The sequence below is a fragment of the Manis pentadactyla genome, chromosome 14, assembly GCF_030020395.1.
Source record: "Manis pentadactyla isolate mManPen7 chromosome 14, mManPen7.hap1, whole genome shotgun sequence".
Classification (NCBI taxonomy): domain Eukaryota; kingdom Metazoa; phylum Chordata; class Mammalia; order Pholidota; family Manidae; genus Manis; species Manis pentadactyla.
The window spans coordinates 43,833,909-43,860,067 of record NC_080032.1 but is presented as its reverse complement, the minus strand read 5'-3'; the positions used below and the strand labels follow the sequence as shown (position 1 = coordinate 43,860,067).

Below are 26,159 nucleotides of genomic sequence, written 5' to 3'. Positions count from 1 at the left end.
TCCCCACCCATACCCCAATGCAGTCACTGTCCATCAGTGCAGCAAGATGCCACAGATCCACTATGTTCCTTCTCTGTGCTACACTGTTCTCCCCGTGATCCCCCACACCATGTGTACTAAACATACTACCCCTCAATCCCCTTCTCCCTCCCTCCCCACCCGCGCTCCCACACCCCTCCCCTTTGGTAACCACTAGTTCATTCTAGGAGTCTCTGAGTCTGCTGCCATTTTGTTCCTTCAGTTTTGCTTCGTTGTTACACTCCACAAATGAGGGAAATCATTTGGCACTTGTCTTTCTCTGCCTGTCTTACTTCACTGAGCATAATGTCCTACAGGTCCATCTGTGTTGTTGCAAATGGTAGTATTTGTTTCTTTCTTATGGCGGACTCAATACTTCTTTTAATATTGTTTATTAATGACAGAAGAACTTGCTTGGCATCATAGCCAGGGTTTAAGCAAAATTAAGGAGGAGTTAATGATTGTCTAAAGTACCTTCCGGTGTCTCCCCTCCATTTTTCATATATTCTTCCAACCACTGATTTTCAGAATTTCCAAAACTCATACCACAAAGAAAAGCTGCTCCCAGATAAAAGAGAAAGGTCCTTCACTATCAGGTGTGACTTCTCCCCAGCTTCTCCACAGCCTCCTTTTACTCCTGAGTCCCTACCTTGGCAGATGGTACCCTGGAAAAGGTCACCCGTGGGGAAATGTATGAATCGTTTTTGCCCTTTTCTCGTCTACTCCTGGATCATCCAATCCATCTTCAGGTCTTGTGGGTTATCCTTTCTAAATGTTCCTCTGGACTTCCGCCAGTCATATCCACCTCTGTGCTGGTTTATCCCACCACCCTTCTCTTCTGAGTTATAGAACAGCCTCTCCACTGGCCTGCCAACCTCTGGACTTGCTCCTCTTCATACTCTATCTGGAAGGAGCTTTCTAAAACCCACATCAGATCATGTTATCCCACTGCTTGAAACCTTTCATTTGCTACTAATAGGTCCAAAGGACTTACACTGACATAGAAGGCTTGCTGCACATGGGCCACCACTTACTTCCCATCTCTTGTTCCTTTTCTCTCCAATCGTCTCACCTTCCCGTTATGTTGCAACCATCCTGATCCAGTTTCCACAAAAGTGTCATGCTCACTCATCCCCTTGCATCTGTTGTTTCCCCTGCCAAGAATACATGAAGACATGTCCCTGCCTTCTGCCTGCATCCCACTCTTTCAGATCTCAGCTAAAATGGCACTTCCCCGGGAAGCTTTCCTTGACCTTCCAAGTCAGAGTTAGTGTTCCCACGGCATCTGGGAAGACTCCTCATTGTGATTATCTTCTGTTACCAAAAGCCTTTGACCTGGGAGCCTGGAAGTACTCAGAAGGTTGGGTGTCCAGGTTTTTTAGGTCCTCATAGCTCCTGTACGGAGCACAGTAGCTTGGTACACAATAAATACTGGCTGCACTAGGAGGTTAATAAAGTATATTTTTCTAGGAAAGAATCTAATGAAACTGGTAGAGGGGCGGGTAAACTCTGAGATAGAAAAGGAGCCTTCCCTGGGAGTCCTTGAAATCAAACAGTGCTACTGATGTTTCTACTTACATGCCCACATTTATGTGGCAGAATCATTATAAAAACAAGCTCTCCTGGTAATTTTGAGAACTAATTTCCTTAAATAGCCTTCAATAATTTTCACATTCCTTTTCCTCTGTTGTACGTCTGACTGGATCAAGGCATTATGGGAAGGCAGAGTGGATGGACACTGGTGAGCTCAGGGGAGAAGAAGAGGGGATCAGTGAGGCTGGGCCATGCCATACAGGGTCTAGAAGGCAATGGCAAGGAGTGAGGACTTTATATTTAGCCCATAGGAAAAATGTAAAGAGAGCTTAAATTGTGGTAGTGACTCTGTCACTCTGATTTGTGGAAATGGATTTGAGGACAGGCCAATGACAGAGAGAGAGACACCAGATAGGAGATTATGGAAGCATTTCAGGGGATGATGGCGGCTCGCCTAGGGTGATGGCCCTGGAGGTGGCGGAAGTGTGCAGATTCAAGATACCTTTAGGAGGTAGAAGATGTAGGAGTTGTTCAGAGTCTGGGTTTGAGGGAAAGAGGAAGCAAGGATGACTTCCAGGTTTGGTCTGAACACTGAAGCGATTGGTACTGAGATGCTATGACATCCTGATTTTCCTCCTACTTTTCAAAGTCCAGCTCTGTTTTTCTCTTCCACAAAGGCTGTCATCAGCTTCAATGCAACCTTTCCTCTTTCTTCTCCACAACTTGGGAAACCAGTGCCCACTGCTCATCCTTTTAGGAGTATGCGCTGAACTCCCCAACCTGGTTTTTCTTCCTAGAAGGTGAGGGAGCCCCCTTCATATCCAGCAATGCCTGGAGCAGAACTTGGAGGTAGTGGGGGCTCCACACAAAGTTGATGTTTGAATTAAATACAATTCACATTGCCGCAGTTACTCTGGAGCTATCAGCTGCTAAGAATATCCCACCACCCACCCGACTAAATGATCAGACCCTCCAGTTTGTACCCCAGTTGGACATTTTAAAAAGCCCATTACCAAAAGCCTTTGGAAACTATGCTCTTTTCTAGAACCTTAAAGGCAGTCGTTTAACTTTTATTATGTACTCTATCATTATTTAGTATTATCACATTTCACCTGATACATAGTTATTTTTCTCTCCCATTATTAAGTATTACTTTAAAATGCAACCCCATTTCCTCTTCTATTAAATAGAAATTCAGGATAAATTTCCCTTCGTTGAAAACACTGTGAGGAAAGGAGGGAGGCACTTTTCTACAAAGTTCATTCACACTTTGGTTAGAATGCCTTTAAAAGAAAAACTTCAAGATACCATAATATCACCTTTCAATTCATTTTAAAAGTTTTTAAAAAATATATAAATCCAGGGCCCTGCTTAGAGTTAGACATTATTGTAACTTCCCACATGGAGCCAGAATGCTGCCCATAATTCTCTTAGCAGTAAAAAAGAAACACGATTCTGAAGAATTTATGCAGAAGCAGGGCTTCGACTTGCTCTTCCCTTCAACCTATGGTCGCTGAGAATTACTTAGAAAAGTTAATGTTTGCTCATTATCTACTCCAACACTGGGCGAGGCATTTTATATATGTCACTTGTCATTGAATTATCCCAGCCACTCTGTGACAGCTTTTGCCTCCATCTCCCGGTAGTGAAGGGATAGTGAGCAGGGTTCAATAACCCATCTGAGGAGGGAGACAAGATGCAGCACCACCTGCATTCAGCTCCAGGTCTTGGTGAGTCAAGTGCTCACGTGACTGTTCATCCACGATCCAGTGATGGGGCATGAATCCCCAGAGAAAACACCCTGTTCCCCTGCAGCACTTACCAGGCTATCTGAGAATTCTTCCTTACACCAAGCCAAAGCCTGTAACTGGCATTCACTCTCAGTCCCACCATCTAAAAACCAAGGGTTCTTTACACGGACTTCATCAGGTTCCATGAAATCCATGATACTAGGGGCCGATTTTGTGTTTATATAAATGCATTTTCGGGGACTAAGTCTGTGTCGTTTTAAAAATATCAGGCCTGTTATCTCCCTTCCCCAAGGGCTAAAACCCTTTTTCCTAGAGAAATACAGAACAACCAGTCTCCTTACTCCATACTTTAGTCCTTCTACCTGCAACTAGCCAATCACTTTTGCTATCTTTTCTTCTTCACACTGAACATGCCCAGGTTTTCCACCTTTCTAGCATAACATGGAACATCTCAATGCCTCTTCATATATCCATTCAGTATTTTATTTAAGAACAAGAAGCATTTTCCTTTTACAAATATCCTTAAAAATTTTAAAGTTTAGGAAACACAGCATTATAATCTGTATCTCTTTGTTAGCTGCCTTTCCTCCCATCCCCTGCCAAGAAGCCTGAAATCCAGGAGTTATATTTTTCTTTGCCTTGTCTTTGAACTCCAACTTAAGATGCATGAGAAACTGGAAAAGAACATTTGTGTAATCTCACCCTTAGCAGTGATGGAATAGAACTTTAGGAAAAGTTGGCCATCAGAAGACCATGCCCTGAATGTGGGCAGGTCTCGACCCACACATTCACTGAAACAAAATCTCCGCCAGTGTTCAGGCAGAGAGCATCTCAGGGATGGTTTGGCACTTACCCTGCTGTCCTCCCGGCTCTTAGGACCTGCTGACATTTTCACGCCCTCAGCGGGAGCTGCTCCTGCTCTTCTTCCGAGTCAGATAGAGTGAAGATGCAGACAGACCATTCGGAACCCAAAGCCACGGTCTGCGCTCAGGTGGCCAAGCTGCCCCAATTACACACTCTTGAAACACATTTTAGATGCCTGTGTTGACTGAGGCTGGGCTGGCGTCATGACTGTCTGGATTTTGCCACATAACGTATTCCCCAAACAAACAGCTCATGACTCCAGGCTGCTCCCTGGACCTGGGATTCCACCCCATGGCTCCGGGCCTGCTCCCAGGAGCTAGTGTTGCAGCAGGAAGATGAGCAGAGCTCAGGTAACCTAAGGCCCTGCTGAAATGAGATTCCTATAACACCAGGAGGCTCCCTGGCCAGCTAACACCTGACCCGCTACCTTATCCATGTCTACAGGCCCTGTGATGGTTACGTTTACTCCTCTCCCAACTGCAGCTCACGGCCACCCTGTCTGATCATCCGAATTGCAGAGAGAAATTGTTCAGTCCGCTAATTATGCTGCTTATAAATGGCAAAGAGGACAGGAATAATTTGTCTTGAAGAAGGCTTATGATTCTTATATATTTGAAATTTCCTTGGGTTTGAAGCCATCAAGGTTCATATTTGTGAGGCTGAATTTCAAATGGCCTTTCTTTCTTTTTTCTCTTTTTAAAAGAAAAGCATTATTCTAAAAATGTCCCATGTTTGCTGCCAGGGTGCCTGGCAGTGAATTTAATTTGCTTTATTGCACTCTTCAGATAACATGTTTCTGCTGGTGTGTAAGGCTTGGAAGCTGTCAGCATGCCAAGCCAAGGCCCCTTCCATGAAGTCTTACGTAAGCCCAACAAATTATCTTCAGATAGAGGTAATCTTGATGGGCTATTACAGAGCCATGAAAATAACTGCTAGTGAACCACCAAAAGCTGGCTGAGCAAATACTTTAAAAAGCCTCAGTCACATGGGGATGCGGACAGTAACATTTTACCATGAGAATTCTTTTTAGATACTGTTAGTGAGAAAGGGACTGTGGGCTTAGACAGAATAGGGTGAGGGCCTCTGGAAAAAGCAAGGCAGGATATTTGCAGTCAGAGCAATGTAACTACATGCAAGGACATCCCCTACCAAAATTCTGTGCTAAACATTAAGCTCTAGGGTCATTCTTCAGTGAGATCAGTTAATATTTCCCAGATAATAACATGTGCTACTCTTCTTTATTATGCTAATCATTTGTAATCATGTGTAAGATTCACTTTAGCATGCTAAAAGGCCCAGGCCTATGTGCTGTCTTTCTTCCTTCAGACCTGATGAGGTGATTTTGCAAACTGGGCAACTAACTTAGCATGCAGACCCAGCTGTAAACAACATAGTAAAAGGCAGGAAGGATTCCACCTTAAAGATAAGATTGCATTTTAACACCCAGGAAGTTTAAGAAGTAAGATTCTTAACTTACTCTTTAGCAAGCAGACAATACCTCAGCCCACCTTGGGGGCTAGGCAGGTGGCCTTTTGATATGCTCCTAGACCAAGATGCCAGTATCCCAGGGAGAAATCAGAGCAGTAAATTTCTTGTGTTAAGTTAATTTTTAATATTCAGGGACCACTTAACAAGTCCACACCCTTAAGCCTTTTATCCGGTTCCCAAAAATCCTCAACTGCCTATAAAACCCCTAGACAATGCACCACTATGGGCTCTCTTGTCCCCTCCTGGCATGAGCCAGGAGCTCTGTCCTCTCACTATATCTCTCAATAAAAGCCTCCTCCTGGCTCTCCTACCTTGACTGTTTGCTAAGTTCATTCTTCGACTCTGCAAACAAGAACCCCGGCATCAGTAGGTTTTCTTTTCTCTCTTCTTTGCATCCTTTTCTCCCTTTTTTCCTTCCTTCCTCCATACCTCCTTTCCTTCCTCCTTTCCTCTGCAGACATCATTCTCCCACCCCTCTTGCTCTCACCTGTCTGTCCCCCACCGGCATGCCCTCTCTGCATGCTAGAGTTCAGACTCTATATTCTATTGTCACCCCTGCTGACACCCCTAAATTGCAAATACCCTGCCTTGCTACCCTTGCTCCTCCTGGATTACTGCAGTGAAGGGGGTCCAGCACCTCTCCATAATGTAACAACCTTCCATGGCTTTCCAGTGGGTATGAGATAAAGCCCTACTCTTCAGCTTGCATTCAAGAGCCTCCAACTGCCATACGTCCATTCACTCGTCCTGTCTCCAGTTCATCCCAACACATCTGAACATCTTCTGCCCCTGAGCAAAAACACAACTCTGAGAGCTGCCCCTTCTGTTCACAGCCTTTCATGAAAGCCTCAGTCTGTGTTTGAGGCCCAAGACCTTCCTTCCTCAAAGTTAGTTCCTTCCTTCTCTGTTACCATGGCCCTGCAAACCTTATTTTTTTCTGTCCTCTCAATTAGATAAAGAGTTCCTGGGGCAAAGATGTTGTGCACTCACCCACCAGGCAGTTGTTCAAGAAATGCTTGCGGAATGAACTCTGTTTCTTGGAGTTTCTCCTGGATATTTCATAAGTAGGAAGAAACAGCATAGTATGGTTTTTACAAGACCGAATATGTGGGATCCAATCCCATCTGTGACTTGAGCAAGTTACTCACTGTTTGCTCCCTCAGTTTCCCCATCGGTAAAGTGGAAATAATATTGTCCAACTCTCAGGTGGTTGTAAAGATTAAATGAGTTGCTATGTGTAATGTAGTGAGACTACTGCCTAGAAAATGGAAAAGAATTACATGCTACATGAGTGTTGGTTAAATACACTGGAGGTAATTCTGAAACTCCATGGCTATCTTGGCTGTGCTTGAGGGAGAGGGTTTGGGGCCTTATCTGGACTGATAATTGATTAGATGTAGACCCTTTACTGGGAATGTAAATGTCTGCCACACTTGTCCAATCAAAAGAACAGATGCTAACACTAACAATAAAACTCCATTTCACAAGTAAACTAAAAGTGGGCTTATGTCACACCCAGGGCTTATTGGATGAACTAGGGTGTAGGGTATAAAAGAAAAAAAAACCTGGTGAAGAAAATACAATTCTTGGACTATCATGTTTAAGAAAGTACATATTGGTTACAAACTATTTAATAGAAAATGTGTTTGTATCCTGATAGGAAGGTGGACAGAGTCTAACATGCAATTTAACATCGAAAAGGGAGTAGAAGTTGAAATTCAGTGAAAACAGCCAAAGGGAAATCTTGATGCCTTTTGCTTGCAAGCAAACCAAGGAGACTCTCTAGAATCTAGAATTCTCTAGATTCCAAGAAGGTTGAAATTCTGCAAAATCTCTTTGCACCTAAGTATAGCCTACAAGACCTGGCCCTGCAGACAACCTCACTATATCTCTTGCCAGGGCCCTCCCAAACAAGCCTTGTGCTCCAGCCGCCCTGGCAATCCTAGAAAAGGCCACACAGAGGCTCACCTCCCTGCATGCCCTCCCTCTGCTTCCTGTGACCCACATCCAGGTTACCACTCTTCCTGGGAAGACTTTCCTTGCTCTTTCCAAGCACCTTTGCCTCAAAGCCCCCTGAACATACACATTTCTCAAAGCACTTACCATACCGCATTATACTTGCACACTCACTTTCTGTCTAGATTGTGAGCCTTCCAATAGAGGGACTGTGCCTAAGACCCTGTTGCTTCCTCAATGCTCAGCACTGTGCCTGGAACAAAGTAGGTGTGTAATAAATACCCACTGAGTACTCACTGCATGGCAGGCTACCCTGTGTCTGTAGGTAGGGGCAGATTCATTACCAGGTACCTTTGGCAACAATGCTGGGTGTTCTCTGTGCACCATTTATCAGAGTCATACCTGGGAGATATCACACTAGGGGTGTGGCTCAGGAATTTCCATATCTAACAAAGCTGGAATGATTGCACAATTAGGCATTCTGTCTCTCAGGAAGGAAACAGTAAGTATTCCTGAAAAGGGTTAATAACTATTGTATGTGTAGTACCCTAAGCCAAGAATTTAAAAATTTCCTCATGAACTTTACAATTTTTATGACTCACTTATTTTAGGTGAAAATGCACATTAAAGCCATAATGAGAAACCACTACACACCCATGAGAATGACAAAAGTTAAAAAGTCTGACATCATCAAGTGTTGGAGAGGAGCAAAGAGAACCCCCACATGTTGCTGTTGGCAGTGTAGATGCACAGAACCATTTTGGAAAGCTGTTTGGAGTTTCTAATAAAGTTGAACATACACCTGCGCTATCACCTAGCATTCTACTCCTAGATATATACCCAAAATATGTACATATGTGAGTGTGTGTGTATATATATATATATTCATCAAAGGACAGCCCCAAAGTGGAACAACCCAAATGTTTATCAATTGGAGAATGAATAAACAAACTGTAGCATATTCACAGAATCAGTGCTACGCAACAATAAAAAGAATGAAATACTGATATATGCAATATGTGTAAATCTCACATACTGGGAAAAATGTGTCAACTACAAAGAAATACATATTATGCAATTTATACAATTTAATGTCTAAGAAGTTCAAGAATGGGCAAAAAAATGAGTCAGTAGTGATGGAGTTCAGAAGAGTGGTAACATCTGGGTAAGGATTAGATTCTGATAGAGGGTGGCAGGCATGAGAGAGCCTTCTGGGGTGCTGGAAATGTTTTATAGCTACTTCTGAGTGGTGGTTACATGGGTATACATCTATTTAAAAAACTCAAGGGTTACATACTTTAGCATATAAGTGTTATAAATAAATAAGTAGAGAGAAAGATCACCAGAAGTCTAGATAAATGGAAGGGACAAAACTCTCCCTCAGTCACATGAACTCAGAGAATGGATCATATAACTCCTCTTTGGTTCAGGAAAGGAGATCATCACTGAACAAAACCCAACAAACATCTCATTTGAACTGTGCTTGTGGAGCAGAGCATTATGGTAAACTCGACTCGTTCAAACAGGTAAGAGCAAGGATGTGCCCTTGCCAGGAGGTCATACTCCCCCTTGAGGATGGGTGAATAAAGAGTTCAACGGGAACTCTCTATTACAGGATTACTGCAATACAGACCATTTCTTGGTCTTAAACCTTGAATCAAGTTATCTTCTTGGGGTCATGCTGTTTGAAAGTCATTCCATAAAAATAAAGCTATGAAACCTTTATTTTTCGTAATAAAATTAAAATTCTCCAAAGAGTGGAAGCATACTAAAGCCAGAAAAAGGGAAATAAAGTCTTTCTCTAAAGTCTTTTTGCAAAGCTTTGAGATAAGCCAAAGATAAGCCAAAGATGATAAGAAACCTCAGATCCTTGAAACCTACTGTGTCTGCCATACCTGTCCAAAAGGAAATAGATGTCCCAGGAAAATGCACTTTCTCCTCATTACCAAACACGGCTTGGGGCCCAAACATTTGCTGAACCTGACCACACCTCACAGGGACCTGGAGATTCCCATTACTCTTTCAGTGTTTCTCAACTGGGATATTGCAACATTTGGAGCAATGCAAATCTTTGGGTGCAGGACTGTCCCTTGCAAAGGCTACAGTCCTAAATACTACTCGTCACTGTGACATCAACAAAATGCATGGACATCGCTCCTGATTGAGAACGACCACTGATATTTTGGCTGAAGACTTAATTGGCATGCTGTTGGCCTAATCTACCCTGCATCAATGTTCTGATTGGTGTATCTAGTGTTAAATAAAATAACAACAATAACAAATGAGTAAACATTTGAAAAAATGGGATTTCACTCCAAAGTCCTAATTTCCACCTCCTTAGGAAGTGACTCACATAAACCACCTGCCCAGCTTTTGTTGGCATTTGAATCTGTAGCCTGGACTTGAGGTCTATGCTGCAGGAAGGTCAGGTGGTCAGTTACTGGGTTCCTTATCCTTCTGCCCACTGGGTCTCACCAAATGGACTGTGACAGGAAGAACAGCAAAGACAATGCAAGAAAGAGCCCATCCCTTTAGGACCTAGACACAGAGTTCAGCTAAGTCACCACCCATGTCTTTGTCTCTCACTGGCCCCCCTTCTTCCAAGAGAGCAAAGTTTCAGGTCTATCCTCTGACAAATAGTGCCTGGGAAGAAAACTCAACAGGAGAAGAAAAGGAACAATCTGTAGTCCATAATGAACCAAGCCAGAGTGACTGACGATACCCAATTTTATGCTGCTAACCCCCATCTTGATGCGCAGGCTGCATAGCTCAACCAGTTATATTACTATAATGACGAACAGCATGTCCCTGGAGGCTGCATTCATTCCTACACTGATCAGAGCAACGGTTAGAGCACAGCTTCTTCATCTGACTACCACAGCCCTGGGTAGTATGTCCAAAAAGTGATATGAAAGATGAGTTTAGGGGATAGGTCTATGGATAAAAAATTCTTTAAAAATTATAAAAGATATATTTTTTAACAGTTATCTTTTCATTTACAGAATGAAATGAAAGGACACCTTTTCATTTACAGAAATGGTATATAGTTTCCTTTGTAAATAATTTATATAACTTCTAAAGGTCAACATTAAGAAAAATTATGAATTTAATGATGGAATTATGGCAGCTTGGGATTATTTTATGACAGGAGGTCCAAGGTAGCTTCTAGGAGTTCACAAATTCCCTGAAAATATATGTAGGATGCATGCTAATGTGAATTTTTCTGGGAGGCAGGTCCATAGTTTTCATCAGGGTGACCTAGGTCATTAGCCACAAGTAGCTACTGAGCACTGGACATGCAGCTAGTGTGAGGTGAGGTGTGCTGGAAGTGTGCACTACATGCAGGGTTATGAAAAAGAGGATGCAAATATATCAATTATTTTCATATCGATTACTCACTGGAATATTTTGGATATTGCATTACAGAAAATACAGCATTAAAATAAATGTCACCTGGTGTTTTTCTTCTTTAATGTGGCTATTAGAAAATTTAAAATTACCTATGGAACTTGCATTTGTAGCTCACATTATATTTTCAGTGGCCAGCACTGGATCCAGTATAAAGGCAGGAAAAACAAAATAGGTCTCAGGAGTGCTTGAAAAATTATAACTATAAATACATTTTAAACCATATTTATAAGGTAGAACACTAGCGATGAGTTTGGGGAAAAAAATGAACTTTTGTAAAATACTGATTTACAAAGAAAGAGTGATATACATACAAATTTCAATTTGTTGCCTTAATCACTTAGGCAAGAAAATAAAACAATATTAGAAGGTTGAATTCTTTTATCTTTTCAAATCAAAACCAGTTTCCAGCAGTTCAAACAGGATTTTTAAGTTCTTGGGAAAAATAGGTAAATGGGCTAAGTATCTTTTTTTTTTTTTTTGATAATCTAATCTACCTGCACCAAATAACGAAGAGTTAATTGTATTTGCCTTGGGCCAAGTCCAGCTCCTGTCTCTGTCTTATGGCCCCTCTTAGGGGTAATTAAAGTGTATAATAGTCTTTCACAGCAACTCTTGAAACTGCTTTTTGGCCTGGAGCTCAAGGAAGGCAACTTTCATCTATGGGTCTTCAGATCTTGCCGGTGTCTGAATCTCCTTCCGGCTTTTCTCTTTGCACTGAGAGCTAACTGCTTCAGGGTAGAGTTGCCTAGGTGCAAAGGAATAGTGCTGGGAACTCTTTTCTCTTCCATTGTTATTACCAAGATTTTGTCTCCTAGAACATTCTCCTGAAAGACATTTCTTGTTGTAGACTCTTGTCTCTTCAGTGACTGAACTATATGTGGATACAGACTCATGTTCATTTTATTACACAGCTCGACATCTAAGCTACTACTGGAAAGACCACAGGCTTTAGTTCTATCTCCTCTTCCTTATAACCTGCCACCTTTTGCAATGCAAGCCCTTCCTGGGTGCCATTTAATGGATCAGCCCCAGCTTGGGACAGATATGGAAGTCATGAGTGTATTTAGCCATAAATGAATTTTTTTTTCCATGAGCATTACATTTATGCTCACTTGTCTCCCATTCACTTGCCACTCCCTCACCAAAAAAGCAGTCTTATTGTTGTCCAAGATTTCCCTAAAATAGTGTCATGCGTATTTGATGAGCATCAAGTGGCCCACAGATAGTTACTATCATGTTTTCTTCAACAAGTTGACATGTTGTAACAAACTCAGGCCCCAGCAAGTCATAGTTCCTAAGCATATATTTTTGGATGCTGCTCTCTCTTCGCTTCCTGGGAACAGCATTTCCATCCTTTAAAATGGCAACTGCTTACCTAGCTAAGACAGGAGCTGTTAAATGGCTCTGCTTTGTTTTCAAAGGTTCCTAGGGTGGCAAGAGTAACAACCAGACAATGCAGCTAACCCTGTGAGCAGCAAGGGCGCAGCGCTGGGACTCAGCCTGCTCCAGTTCTGCTGTGGCTCAGAGTCCCTTGGGGATCTTGTTAAAATGCAGATTCTGATTTACTAGATCTAGAGAGGGCCTCGAGATTCTGCATTTTAACAAGTTCCCAGGTGGTGCCAACACTACGGTATAGCCATGCTTTGAGTAGCAAAGGAGATCATCTCAAAGGAAATCTTCCATCTCTAGGAGTCTATCATTCTGTGTGACCAGAAAGCAATAGCTGACACAACAAGGGGCCTTAGGACCTCTGCTAGAACATGCTAGAAGTCAGAGTACCCACTGTAGAAATTTATCTAAATAGGAGGATTTAGAAATTAACTTTGAGAGTCTATCACGAAACCATTTTAGAATCTGGCAGTGGATCAAAGTTACTATTCTATGGGTTCTTTCAAATGTGTGTTCAGCCACTTTGTTCCTTCAAGAGCTCTACAGATGAGCCCCCTTGACACCCCAGCTGGATCTCTGGTAATGCTGGGTACAGAACACATCTAAGCTTATTCAGTAACTAGTTGCATAAAGCAGCTATCTTGAATCCTTATGCAAAGAAGGATTTTGCTAAATAAATATTTGCTACTCAATTTATTTGTTCTATAAACACAAATGCTACCCTGTAAGGTTTGCTTAAAGTGGAACCTATCTCATCCCATATTTGATAAGTATAAAAAAATGTATATTCTTAGCAAACACAAAAATCCAGAGATCCTTTTATCATATCAACTGTTTATCAATCCCAAGTAAGTATGTATACCACCATGCATTTGATGCTGATATTAAATTCCTTGGCGGTAGGTAAATTCTAAAAAAATGTTTGAAGTAGACCAAGTAGAAGTCAAAACAAAACTTATATATGATCTTTCTTTAATGTGTGATTTTTTCTGCCTGTTTTGACTATAGGCAGATGACTTTTCACTGTATTAGTTGAGTGCTATGCACATACAGTGTGCCAAATACTGCCAGGTGCTGGCAGTGGGGCACAGGAGGGGTGAGTGGGGAGAAGGTGAGTAATTACAGTCTCTATCCAAACCAGGCTCAAGTGAGTTGGCAGAGATAGGCACCTGATGAGGTATTTGCAATACATTATGCCTGTAATAGAGATATCTATAAATACAATGCAGAAAAGAGGCATTACCTGAATAGTAATGCTGGCCTCCTAGTCCTAAAGAAATGCACTCTTATGAGTCTAAACTTTTGGGGAAAAAAATAAGCATGCATGCCTAGATAACTTTTCAGCAAGTTTGACATAAAGCTAATTTACTGCAAGGGCTGAAAGATGGAATTTGAACCTGCCTTTGTCTCACATCAAAGTCCAAGCTTGTATTGCTGCAACAGACTGAGTCTTAGGAAATTCAAAACTCTTCATAGGATTGGTTTTATTTCTAAGTAAGTAAGTAATAATAAAATAACAATAGCAGCTGAAGCTAACAATTACATAGCTCTTTTATCTGTCAGGCACTCACTGTTCTAAGCATTTTACATATATTAACTCATCTAATCTTCATAGCAACCCTATGAGGCATTATCTCCATTTTATGGCTGAGAAAACAGGAAAAGGCAAGTTAAGTGATTTCCTTAGGTCACACAGAAACAGAGGGCAGAACTAGGATTTGAACCTGGGAAATCGGGTCCAGGAGCCACTTTGTTACTCACCTTGTTGACCAGCATCATGCACATCACCCAGGCGCTTTATAAGGAACCCAGAATCTCAGATCCTGCCCTAGAGCTCCTCACTCAGAATCAGCATTTTTAACAAGATTCCCAGGTGAATGTACGATCATTAAAACCTGAGATGCACTATCCTAAAGCCATCATAATATGCAACATCTGTTGGTAAAAGGCCAATCACCACTACCACCCCTTCTACCTTGGTTTGACCCCCATTCTGACAGATTTCTTTAATCCCCCAGCCACCTCAGACACCGTTACTGGGGGCACTTGACCCAGTTTCACCAGTGTTGACCTGAGTCAAAAGCAGGCTCTTTCTACAACAGATGAATTAGCACCAAACACGGCAGCTTCATTGCTGAGGATCTGAGGAGTCCCAGAGAGGAGTCCCTTCACTGACCTTGCCGCCTCTGTCATCTCCCTGGTGCTCTGCCCACCATTGCTGCTTTGTTCTCTCTCCCTCTCTCTCTGCAGTAATGGCTGAACCCACCCCCTTGTCTCCAGCAGAACACCTTCACTCTCACCCAGATCCCTTGGAGATTTATCTTTCTACCTTTAAGCATATTGGCCATTTTCCCAAATAAAACCGCTTCCCTTCCTTAGAGAAACTCAGTTGCTACTTACTGCTAGATATCATTTGCCCATCTTCTTACAGTTGCCCCTCCTCTAACTCCTTTTAAATTGTGAAATAGAAAACACATACAGAAAACTGCATATACATTAACTTTTTACCTTTAACTTCTACTCTTTGAATTTTAACAGAGGAAACAGTTGCTCTTCATTAACATAGTAAATAAAAATATGTACCATATCATTTAGTAAAATGATTAGTAGCCATAAGTAGTAGCCTACAGATCCAAGATGCCAATGAACCAAGGCCAAGGTTAAACTAGAGAACTAAAGGTCTGTGTGCTCTGTTGGTTGTGAATGGGGACTGTCTGATTTTACTCCCAATTATTAGAACAGTAAGTACATAAATGCTGTTACCATAAGTGTATTCCCATGCTTTGTCTACCTTGTTGCCAATATATATATTATATTATTCCTGATTAAATAGGAAATGTAAAATATGTAATGTAATAATATTCTGGATTAAATGGGAGCATCTTGATAAGATGAATAAATTGGATAATCACAGCAGGTTCCTAGTTAGTCATGGTTTATCTTTTCAGACTGTGGGTTAACCTCCTGCTTCTGGCTTTTTTTGATCCTCTTTCAGGCAATAATAAGAAGCACTAGAAGAGAAAGAAACCAAGTTTCTAGTCTATTGGATGAATTCTGTTATTTTTTAATCACTCCTGTAAAATATTTTCTGGGAGAAAAGGATTACACTCATTATGAAGCGCGCGTCTCTAGAGTATGTGAGATAAGCAGTTCATCTCTGTTCCCTGGGACCCTGTTAACCCTGGTAACTAATGGATGACATGGGTCCTGCCATGTAAAATGCCTCCTCTCAAAGGAAGAACACAGCACTGGAAGAAGTGATAAGTCTATCCCTGATTAATTGCAACTGGTTTTAAAAGAGGTGGGAGCATGCTGACTGCTGTCTTTTGGTGATCGGTCTACACATAACCATCCTTGCCAGAGTGATTAATTTCAATGTCAATGCTACGTTACCGCATCAAACATTTATGGTAGAAACAAAAACATGTTCAGGCATGTATGAATTCATAAAACAGCAATTGTGCAAATCTGAAACCACCTCTCACTTACACTGATGACAAGGAAGAAAACACAGGAAAAAATGCTAAATGTTGGAAGGAAGTTTTAGGACTATTATATTAAACTTTCCTTCCTGTTTCTCCTCTTGCATGAAGGTCATATTTTGCTTATTCTTCTAAGCTTGATTCAAATTCTAATCCTTCCAGTAAAGTATCATCATCTCTACCTCTTTTTCATATCTTGAATATGTAATCTACCTTAGTCATTCATTTTGCCTAAAACATAAATAACAATGAATAAAATTACTATTTACCTTTTCTTGTATATTGACTCCCCAATTAATTTTAAGTTTCTTTGGGGAAGTACTGGCTGTACTTTTTGCACCTCCCATCAGCATAGCATGGTGTTTTGAATACAGAAATAATCAGATATTAAGACAAAATGTATGTATAAGTATATTTACTGCAGTATTTGTAATGATATAAGTTTGTAATGATATAAGTGATTAATACCTAGATATCATACAAACTGAACTTTACAGACCAGGATATATCTGTGAGCATTTGATGCCTCCATCTGAATGTTCCATAAACAGGTTCCATAAAATGTTCCAACGCCAAATGTCCAAACCAAACCAACCTTCGCCACTGCCATCCCAGCCCCCAAATCCCCTCCTCCTCTTATCTCTCTTAGTTCAGTGAACGGCACTCACATACATCCATTGCCTAAGACACAAACCCAAGAGTCTTCCTACATTCTTGTTTCCTGAATTTTATCATTCCAGTGTTTTGTCAATTCCACTTTTGTAATATTTCTTGAATCCACCCCATCCTTTCCATTCCCACCAGAGCTGCCTTTGTTCAGTTTTCATCTTTTTAAATGTAGGCTAATAAATAGCTGCTTACTGGGTCCATGGTGGCCAATCTCATTTCCATCCCATCCATCACATCCTTGCCACAGGACTCTTTCTAAAATAGTAAACTGGATCAAACCACTGTTTTGTTTGAGTTTTTAAACTGGCACCCTATGGCTGTCAGAGTAAAATCAAAGCACCTTAGACAGATTTCCAGGATCTGAATCCTGATCATCAGCTCTCCTGTTCTACACTCTGAATTCTTTATTCTATCCATAACTTACAAATGAAGTATCAGGCTTCTGCTTCTTGCACGTGCTGTTTCCCCTGCCTGCCTCCCTCCCTCTATCTTCAGTATCCTCCAGATAATGTCTTTTCCACTTTCCAGACTCAGCTAATCAACATGCAATTTTTGCTTGTGCTTTCCACCAGTCTGAGTGTATATCAGAGGTAAGCGTTCATCAGAGTTTCCAATTTAGTAGGTCTAGGGTGGTGCCTGAGAATCTGCATTTTAATAAGTTCCCAGATGAGAAAGATGATGTTAGTCCAGAGGCCGCACTTGGAGAACTACTTGTTTAGAGAATTCTTCATAAAGGAAGCTAGAGGTTGATTGTCTGCTCACTTTTTTATTCATTAAACAAACTGTTTGCCCTGTGAATATGTGTCTATTCCAGCACTTGAACTGGGCCAGGTATTCTGCACAGAGATATAAAGATGGTCTCTCTTTGGCGAGAAGGAGGCAGGACTGACCTGAACAATCGTGCAGATGGGACATTGTACAAATGGTGCCTGGGCGAGTATTGCAGCTCGGCCAGAGGTGAGAGTCCTGGAAATCAGAGAAACAAACCAGTGGTTTACAGAGTCAGGCAAGCCTTCCTAGAAGATGAGCTACCTCTGTTGAGTCTGGAAAGGTGAAGAGAACTTATCTGGGGCACAGTATGGATAGAGGGGGCAGGGAGAAGAAGTGGCATATGCAAAGACACCAGAAGCCTGCTAGGTGACTTTAAGTGGATTGTTATGGACAGAGTGAAGAATTTCAAGGGCACAATATCTTTGTCTATATGAAGGGCATTTGCTTAATTTAAAAGTTATTTAAATTATGAAATATTGCACATATTCAAAGAGTAAATAAAACAATATTACAAACATCCATGTATCCCTATTCAGAATTCACTCTATTTGCTTCATCTCCTTACAATAAATAAAATGCAACAAAACACAATGACCCATCTTCCTACCTCTTCCCCCTCCCTACCTTCTCTCACCAAGCTAGCCACCATTTTACAGTTAGCGTGTGTTCTCCCATGCATGTTTTTATATTTTTACTATGTAAGTGTATAGGCATTCAAATTTAATGAGAGTCTTTGTCCAGGACGTTACAGCAGAAATTACAGCACTTGTCTCTGCAGGCTTTCTGAGAAGACAGCTGGAGTAGTAAGCAGCCAGTGCCCAACCGAACCTGGCCCTCTCCAACATTTGGTGGTGGAAAAACAGGACTCATGTTAGCTTTACAAAATGTGATCAGAGGGCTTAAAATCAGAAAATCAAGATAAGCTTACCTTTTTTCTTCTTTTACGGATGCCACTTGGAAACCACTGCTGTTGGTGGTAGGGAGCCCTAGAAAAATGTTAGGCTATTTGGTTGTGTGTATGCATGCACACATTTATTTATGTATTATTTGTCTACTGCCAAAGGGCTGCATCACTAGATTCTCATCCAATTTTCTGTACAGAAAAACACCATGCAGCATTTTTGTTTATCCAGATCTTTTTTCTTAGAAGTTTAGTGAAATGTCCTTCCTGGATTGCCACTCATGATATGCATATCACGACATGTACAAAGACAGACATACACATATATAGTGTGTTTATACATGTACACACCCCCCACAAATATGTGTGTGTGTTTGCTGAAATGTATTTTGAACAGCACAGCTAATTAATGAGCACTTTTTCTTATTCAATTCATTCTTCACAGTTTCTCACATTCATCTCTACTCTCCCATCCCCAGTGCTACCTCATTAATACAAAGCTCATCACCACAAACTGGAGTCCTCAAAGCTGCTTTTTATGGCTCCTCCTTTTAGATGTCATCGTTTGAGGCCATGTTCATCAGTTGGCTATAAGACCAGTTCCCATAAAGCACTACCTGTCATTCCTCTCAAAATTGAAAAGCCTCTAATAGCTGTTTAATTCTGAATTGCGATCCTGTCTGCTGGTGCCTCCTTGATATTTCTTTATAACCAAATCTCACTTTACTCCTGGATTACAAAATATCCAGCCACATTTTCCACTTCTCTTACAACTAAGAGTTGATGGAGGAGATTGTAAGAAGAAGTTGTGGATGGGAATTCTGGGAAGGCCTCCTAAAGAGGAAAGACGTACCTCATAACGGGTGCCTTTTACCCACCCCTTCCCATTTTTCCTGTTGCCAAGAATTTACATGTGAGGGCTAGAGCTCCAGCAGCCATCTTGAACCAAGAGGTAACTTTGAGGATAAAGTCATATGCTAAGAATAGAAATACAAAAAGATAGAAGGCACCTGAGTTCCTGATGGTCATAGAACCATCCTCCCTGCTCTGGAGAGAAAAAGGTTTCTTTCTGTGTTTGTCACTGTTATGTGTGGGCCCCAAATAGTAGTTTGTTCTAGTCACAAAGTTAGCTATTTCTCCAATCCAGCCAATGTAATATGGTAATTAGTTTCAATTCATTGTTTCTCTTCTGAAGACAGCGGCTTACAGTGAGAAAGAGTTCAAGCTCAGTCCTGCCTTTGGTGGCAATGCCATATTTTGCTCCTGACCATTTTATCCTCATTTTTTCTGTCTGGAAACAAACTAATAATAATATGCACATTAAATGCTTTTTAATTGTTATTAGCCTGATGACACCAACAGGAAAAATAGTTGAAGGAAGGAAGAGGCAATAAAACTCAAATCAGGATATTTTCCCACTTGATAACAGCCCTTATAAGTAGCTTATTTTTAAGAGTCAATGGGATTTTTAAGAGTCAATGGGAAAAAATATCAATAGATTGGACCTCAGTTATTGGCATTTCACCCTCATTCTCATGAATGACTAGAATCTGAGTATACGCATTACATTTTCCTTAAGCCACATGATGCATAGATAAACACCTATGTGATACATGCATAGATTTCAAGAACTTTGGCTCCAGGGGAATCACTTGCCCCAAGTTACTGGAATGGAGAAGACACACAACTTCTGACTTGGTACCTTACATTTGGATATGTTGATGACTTGAAGAAACATTTTCTTTCAAATGGGCCCAGAATTGCAAAACGGCAAATTCTGCTCAAACTCTTACATTGCATTATTGCACTTCTGGTCTTATGCACATTAAACTAAATTGGTTGGATAAAAGTCTTGCTCAATTAAATTTGATTCGATTAGGAAATCTCTGTGTGTATGTACAAGCACAGCACAGTATGTGTGGGTTAAAAAATGTCCTAGTTATTTAAAATACTGTTTACGGGTGGATCAGTTTTGCCATGGCTTCCTTAGTGAACTCAGGTTTTGTTCATGTGGATCCATCTTGCGAGTTAAACAGGCCTGGGCCCTTTGTTGGGAATCACTCAAGTAGCAGAGTGCGGCCTTTCTGAAGAAAAGTAACACAGCCCAACAAAGTCTGGGACATTTGAGTTTCTTCCACTCCTTTCTGCTCAGGCTTCCTGTGACCCACTCTTACCATTTCCGGACACTGTCATCATTTCCTTTTCCAAAACATTTTCCTTGCTCTTCCCAGCCCTGTCTTCTCATCAGGCTCCATCAGGAGTTGACCACCAGGTCCTGTCTGCTCTGGCTTAGGTCCTTAGCTGTGTTTCAACTGAAATGATGACCTTTTGTGTTATTGCTGGACTACTGAAACAACGCAAATAGAAAAATTTAAATAGAGTTGGCTCAAAGCATTTCAGGGGGAGAAAAATATTTTTTAAAGGGTCAAAAATAGGAGCAGGGCCAGTGGTTTGAGAGCGCTTGAGACCTGCTGCAGCAGAAAGACTAAATCCAGGACGAGCCTGCTCTACAGGTGTCACTTGAGGCCTGAATTCCAACCTCAGTCACCAGGACTTCCACTCTGTAAGATATACAGGAAGGAATCTTGCATTTTAGAGGTCATGAGAAAGCATTCAGGTGAGGGAGCAAAGGATTAAAACCTTACGAAGAGGTTCCCAGGAATTATCAAAGGTACATCTCAAAGTAAAACATGAATCAAGTAATGTCCTTGGGATTTCCACTCCCAGAACTCCACTGTGCCACCGATTAGATGCATGACGGGCTAGAAGTCCATAGAAGGAATTTAGTGGTTGTTTGGAATTCACTGAGAACTTTTTTTTTTCCTTGGTTTTGGTGATTATTGAACAGAGCTAGTGTTGGAAGATCAGCAAGGTCTCCTATTTTCTGAAACTTTGCATAATGATCTTAGACCTCACTCCATAAATCATCCAGGTACCTTTAAGGAAATTCATCAATATTTTCATTCACTGAATGCTTAATTAATTTATTTTTTGGTTTTATTTTCCCTCTTTGTTTTTATTTGATAATGGAAGTATAATTTATATACACTAAAAAGCACAGATGAGTTTTGGCAAATGCCATGTAGGCCACACTTCCTAAAGAGAGACATTCCCGTCACCCCAGAACATGCCCTGTGTGCCTTCCCAGTCAACACCCCTTCCCATTTAGGTAACCCCTGTTTGGATTCCTGTCACCATAAATTAGTGGTGCCTTTTCTAGAACTATATAAAAATGGATGAATACCGTGTGTATTCTTTAGAGTCTAATGCCTCATGTTTTAAGCATCTATAAACGTCACCTGTTAGTTTTCTTGTCTGTATGCCGAGGGGCTAGCCTTGTGAGAATGGTGGCAAGTATTCTGAGGGGTCTAGGTTTCCTGGGGGGTGGGCGAAGAGGCGGATTGCAGAAACCCTTCTCACCTTCAAACAGAACAGCTTTGCTTTCCCAGGCCTTACAAATTGGGGTTCACTGGAAGATTTCATTGGAGGAAAGGGTTCTTTGTAAAAAAAAAATTGTTAGAGGACTGCAGGTCTAAACAATCCTTACTCATCTCTTTCCCTAGAACATTCTACAAATTACAAATAGTGTTTTCTGATATGAGAGCTGCAGCTAGCTGGTCCCCCTGAGGCCACGCTGGGAGACAGAGGCTGCCAGACGGGGCCCCCAGGGAGAGCCTGGGCACTAAGAGCTGTAATATTAGCACTGGTCAAATCAGATAGCGCCACCTCAACCGAGGCACTCAGACAATAGGCCGGGGGCCCTGGGCAGGGGGAAGCACAAAGATAGCATTCAAAAGACGTGACTTCCACAGCAGCAAGCCTTTCTATAGACTCCGGCAGAACCTGGCCCAGCCGGAATGTCACCTGACAGCCTGAAAACCATTTTCCACCACTAGCTTTTAAACTGCTAAAAATAATAAATACAGAAAGGAAAGTGCTGACACAGCCTTAACTGCAGAGACAAACTGAAACTGTAGTTACAATCATGTAAACAAACTAGGTTCCAAATTATAACCTCGCCTTCCCAACAGGCAGCTTGAGATTACCAAACATCTGGAGACTGGAGCGAGACTACAGAGGGCCGGTCAGTGGAGAAAGGGCTTCTCACAGCCCAGGTGCTTACGCACAGTCAGGAAATGCTAAGCCTTGTTGTCTGTCTTCGCCCTCAGGAAAAGAAAGGCAGGAGGAGACTTCTCAATCTTTACAGAGCACAATTTTTCCATATAACAAATGAAATATGGGCTCCTTTCTGTCACTGTGTCATCATTACTTGTCTTCCCCCAAGTGAATTTGTACTAATCCTTTTCTCCCTTATGTTTTCCCAGACCATTTTGTGTTTTCATATTTCTCTGAATACCTCCAGGGTTTAAAACTATCAAACTACAACAGCAGCAATGCCACAATTAGAAAATAATGCCATAACACTAACAGTGACAATTAATCGTAAGATCATGAGTGTGCACACAGCCCAGTCAAGGCTGACAGCTGACCTTCTGATCCATTAAGTTACGTGTGGAACTTGGCACCCACGCAGGACCGCCGGTGGGAAGGAAGCCACAAATCTGGAAAAAAGGAAACAAAAGAAGATAAATAGAAGTGTTTTTTTATTTTTTTAAGTCCCCCAACACTTGCTTAATCTGCAACTGCTCTTCTTTGTATGTTTAAATAGGCTCTGGTTTCAGAGCTGTCTCTGATTTTGAATAAACGCAAATAGACTTAGATAAAATTTCATTCCAAAGGAGAGATGGTTTCAGAGAAAGGAACCTCACCACAAGAACTGGGATTGCACATTATAGGCATGAGACAAGGTTTGTGGAGCACAAAGACCTACTCTCCTGTGGACTGTACTCAGGGGATTTGGAGTCCCAGCCTGGGAAGATGATGACTAAAAGGCAAACGTGAATCTTAAACAACTTAAACAGTTTGTGCTAAAGAGGGTATGGGGTATAGGTCTTAATGAGTAAATGCTGCAACCATGCCCTGTGGTAAGAAGACAGGTCATTCTTCAGGGCAAGCATCTGAGCATGACGCTGTGGGGCTGCATAGACTGCATTACGTGTGATCGCATTGGCCACACTTCCCACACGTGTAAGCAGATGGAAGGGGCGGCCCAGCAGGCTGTGGCATCAGCTCACACAGCGGATGATGTCTCCAAGTGTCTGTGCGCCCGACAAGCTAGAAAGCTGCTTTTCAGATAACTGTGTCGTGCAATTTTTGTTTTTGTGGGGAACTTAGAAATCATAGTGAAGCAGAAGTTAGTTGAACAAATGTCTGGGTTGCCGCTACCCCGAATGAACCATTGATAACATTTTGTCATATCTGCTCTGGTTTCCTTTTTAATTAAAAAAAAGTAAAGCATAGGTATCAGTTCTTTGACAACCCTACTCCAAGGCTAGACCACAAATTTGTTTGTACTTCTCAGTCTATTTTATTTTTCTTTACATTTGCATATGATATGTCTCCAGGACACTAAACATTTGCATGTGTATCTTTCTACACTTTTGATAACAGTGTTTATGTGAGAGCTTGCCCTGTTGATCTGTACCAGCTCATTCCCTTTAACTGCCACACTGAATAAATATATGCTCAGTCTTTGTCTTTCACCCAACACCCAATGTTTATGGCACCATAAAACCACTTATATCATTAAAGTGATTGTTAGTTACATGTGGGTGTGCATGTGTATGGGTGTATGTGTGAATTCTTTCTGCAACTCAGCTAGCTCTGAGCTTCTCAAGATGCTGCCTTGTCTTGTTTTAACAGTGGCTCTTTACTATGACTCCTTGCAGAATGGACACTCAATGTGTTGAAAGGCAAAAAAATAGTTGTTAAGAATGCTTAGTATTAATCGTCCTTCCTTTTAAAACAACACCAAGGAAGGCTTTGGAGTTGTATTTACCAATTTTCTTCAAAGTATCCTCACTGCTCCACTATCATAAGTTTTCAAGTCCCAAGCCATCAATATCAGCTGGCTGTTTGCTAGACAACCAGAAACTCTGATAGGATGAAGCTGTGGATCAAGACATTTTTAAGAAGCAGATTCTAAAAGCATCCTCAAAAAAAAACCTGATATAGCCAAGAAGCAGCTTATGTTTATAACTGTTGTTGTGGCTTTATGGCAAATACCAGTAAATATATACCACTACCCTTGACCTAATACCTAGGTCAATGACTCAGTGAAAATGTTCACATAATGATTAATAATAATAATAAGCATTTTTATATTATATATAACACGTATTAAGAATATTTTGCAGGCTGAGTTACGCTAATTCTTTCACCTAATTTCACTTAATTTCATCCTCACAATGATCATAGGAGGTAGGTATTCTTAATAACCCCACTTCTGAGGTTATTAATGATGAGGAAAGGAAAAGCAGAGAAAAGATTTAAACATTTGTCCAAAATCAAACAGTGCAGAGGAGGCTATCCAGGAATCTCTTTCAGGCTGTAAGCTGTCACGGGGCCTTGTTCTGAATTACTGAGAACAGGCACAGGTTTTAAAGATAAAACTACAGAGAGGAAAATTGAAAAAACAGTGTCACTGAGGTAGCTTCCAAAGTTTGCTATAATACAAACAGACAGCAGCTCTTTCATGATGAGCCTCAAACCAAGAATAAATCAAATGAGAGTACTCCAAGTAGACAAATTCAAAGTGATTTCCTCGTGATGAAGGAAATTTAAAGTAGCAAGGTCAAGCCCCAGAGCCTTCCAACTTAAATATACCCATTTTTAATTCTTCTCTTGAGAAAACAAGGAGCTATGAATTTGTTCATGGCTCAATGAAGGCGAGGCGGCCCACTTTGTTTACACAAGATTCAAAGCAAAAATGAGAATCACTCCCCTGGATAACTTTAGCCCAGAATGTGTGTTCTTTATCCATTTTTAATTGGGGCACAAATATATTAACAGTGTGGTTATTTTGTACTTTCAAAAGAATCTGTTTTGTAACTGATTCATATTTTTATTTGGAATACATTTATTTCTGGGCATGAAACAGTTCATTTTGTTAAGCCATCTGACCTGAGGTGAGGCTGGCACAATTTCCCATGACTGTGCCCAATTAATGGAAATTGAAGGTTAAAGGATAAATAAAGTCCTTTTTAACTTGGTTTATTAATATGTTATTTATAAACGGTTCTTGACTTGGTCTATTTTGTTTCAGTCAGTAACTATGTACAGAACAAACTAGCAAATGCATAATGTGCATTTTATCACAAAGTTTCATTGTAAAAGTGTTAATATTGTGGCAAAAAATTAATGTCATCTATCCCTGTCTATCTATCTATCTATCTATCTATCATCTCTTTTTTATTCCCAGGCTTCATCAAATCTATGGAGCCGGAGACCGCCTGATTGTATTGCATTAATGGTCTACATTCTTCACCCCCGAGGCTTGCCCTTTTGTCATGTGACTTTGCAGTTCCTCTCACTAAAGAGGTTCAATCTCTTTTCCTGTTCCCTTTGATTCTGTTTTTGGTCATGTGACTTGCTTTGGTCAATGAAATATTAGCAGGCATACTGCCTGTAGAAGTTTGAAAAAGTTCTTGCTATGCTTCTGTGTGTTCCCTTGCTCTCTGTGATTGCCATGAGGACGTGTCTGGGCTAGCCTGTCCTGATTGACGAATACGGAGCAGAGTTGACTCACCTCAATTGCCTTTGCCAAGGCCAATCTAGACCAGCCTAGGCCAGCCAAGCCTCAGAGGGAGCACAGGAGAGACCCCTGGCAGGGCGAGCAGCGCCTCCTGCTGACCAGCAGCTGACCACAGACACAAGAGTGGGCCCAGCTTGAAGTGGAAGAAACACTCAGCCCACCCTCAGATTCTTGGACTTATAAATACCAATTATTTCAAACCCTTGGGTTTTGAGGCAATTTGTAACTACCCAAGGTAACCCCATGTAATGCTAATTGTGCAATAGGTAACT

At 41.2% G+C, this 26,159-nt stretch overlaps 1 protein-coding gene across 11 annotated transcripts in view; it reads right to left on the bottom strand.

Moving 5' to 3' along the window:
- The window catches only part of THRB (thyroid hormone receptor beta), a 370,782-nt gene that overhangs the window by 199,752 nt on the left and 144,871 nt on the right, over window positions 1–26,159 (bottom strand). For all 11 annotated transcript variants that reach the window (XM_057491371.1, XM_057491372.1, XM_036886123.2 and 8 more), the window contains one exon: window positions 22,724–22,795. The gene's annotated coding sequence lies outside the window, so the exon portion shown is untranslated. The remainder of the gene's footprint in view (window positions 1–22,723; window positions 22,796–26,159) is intronic.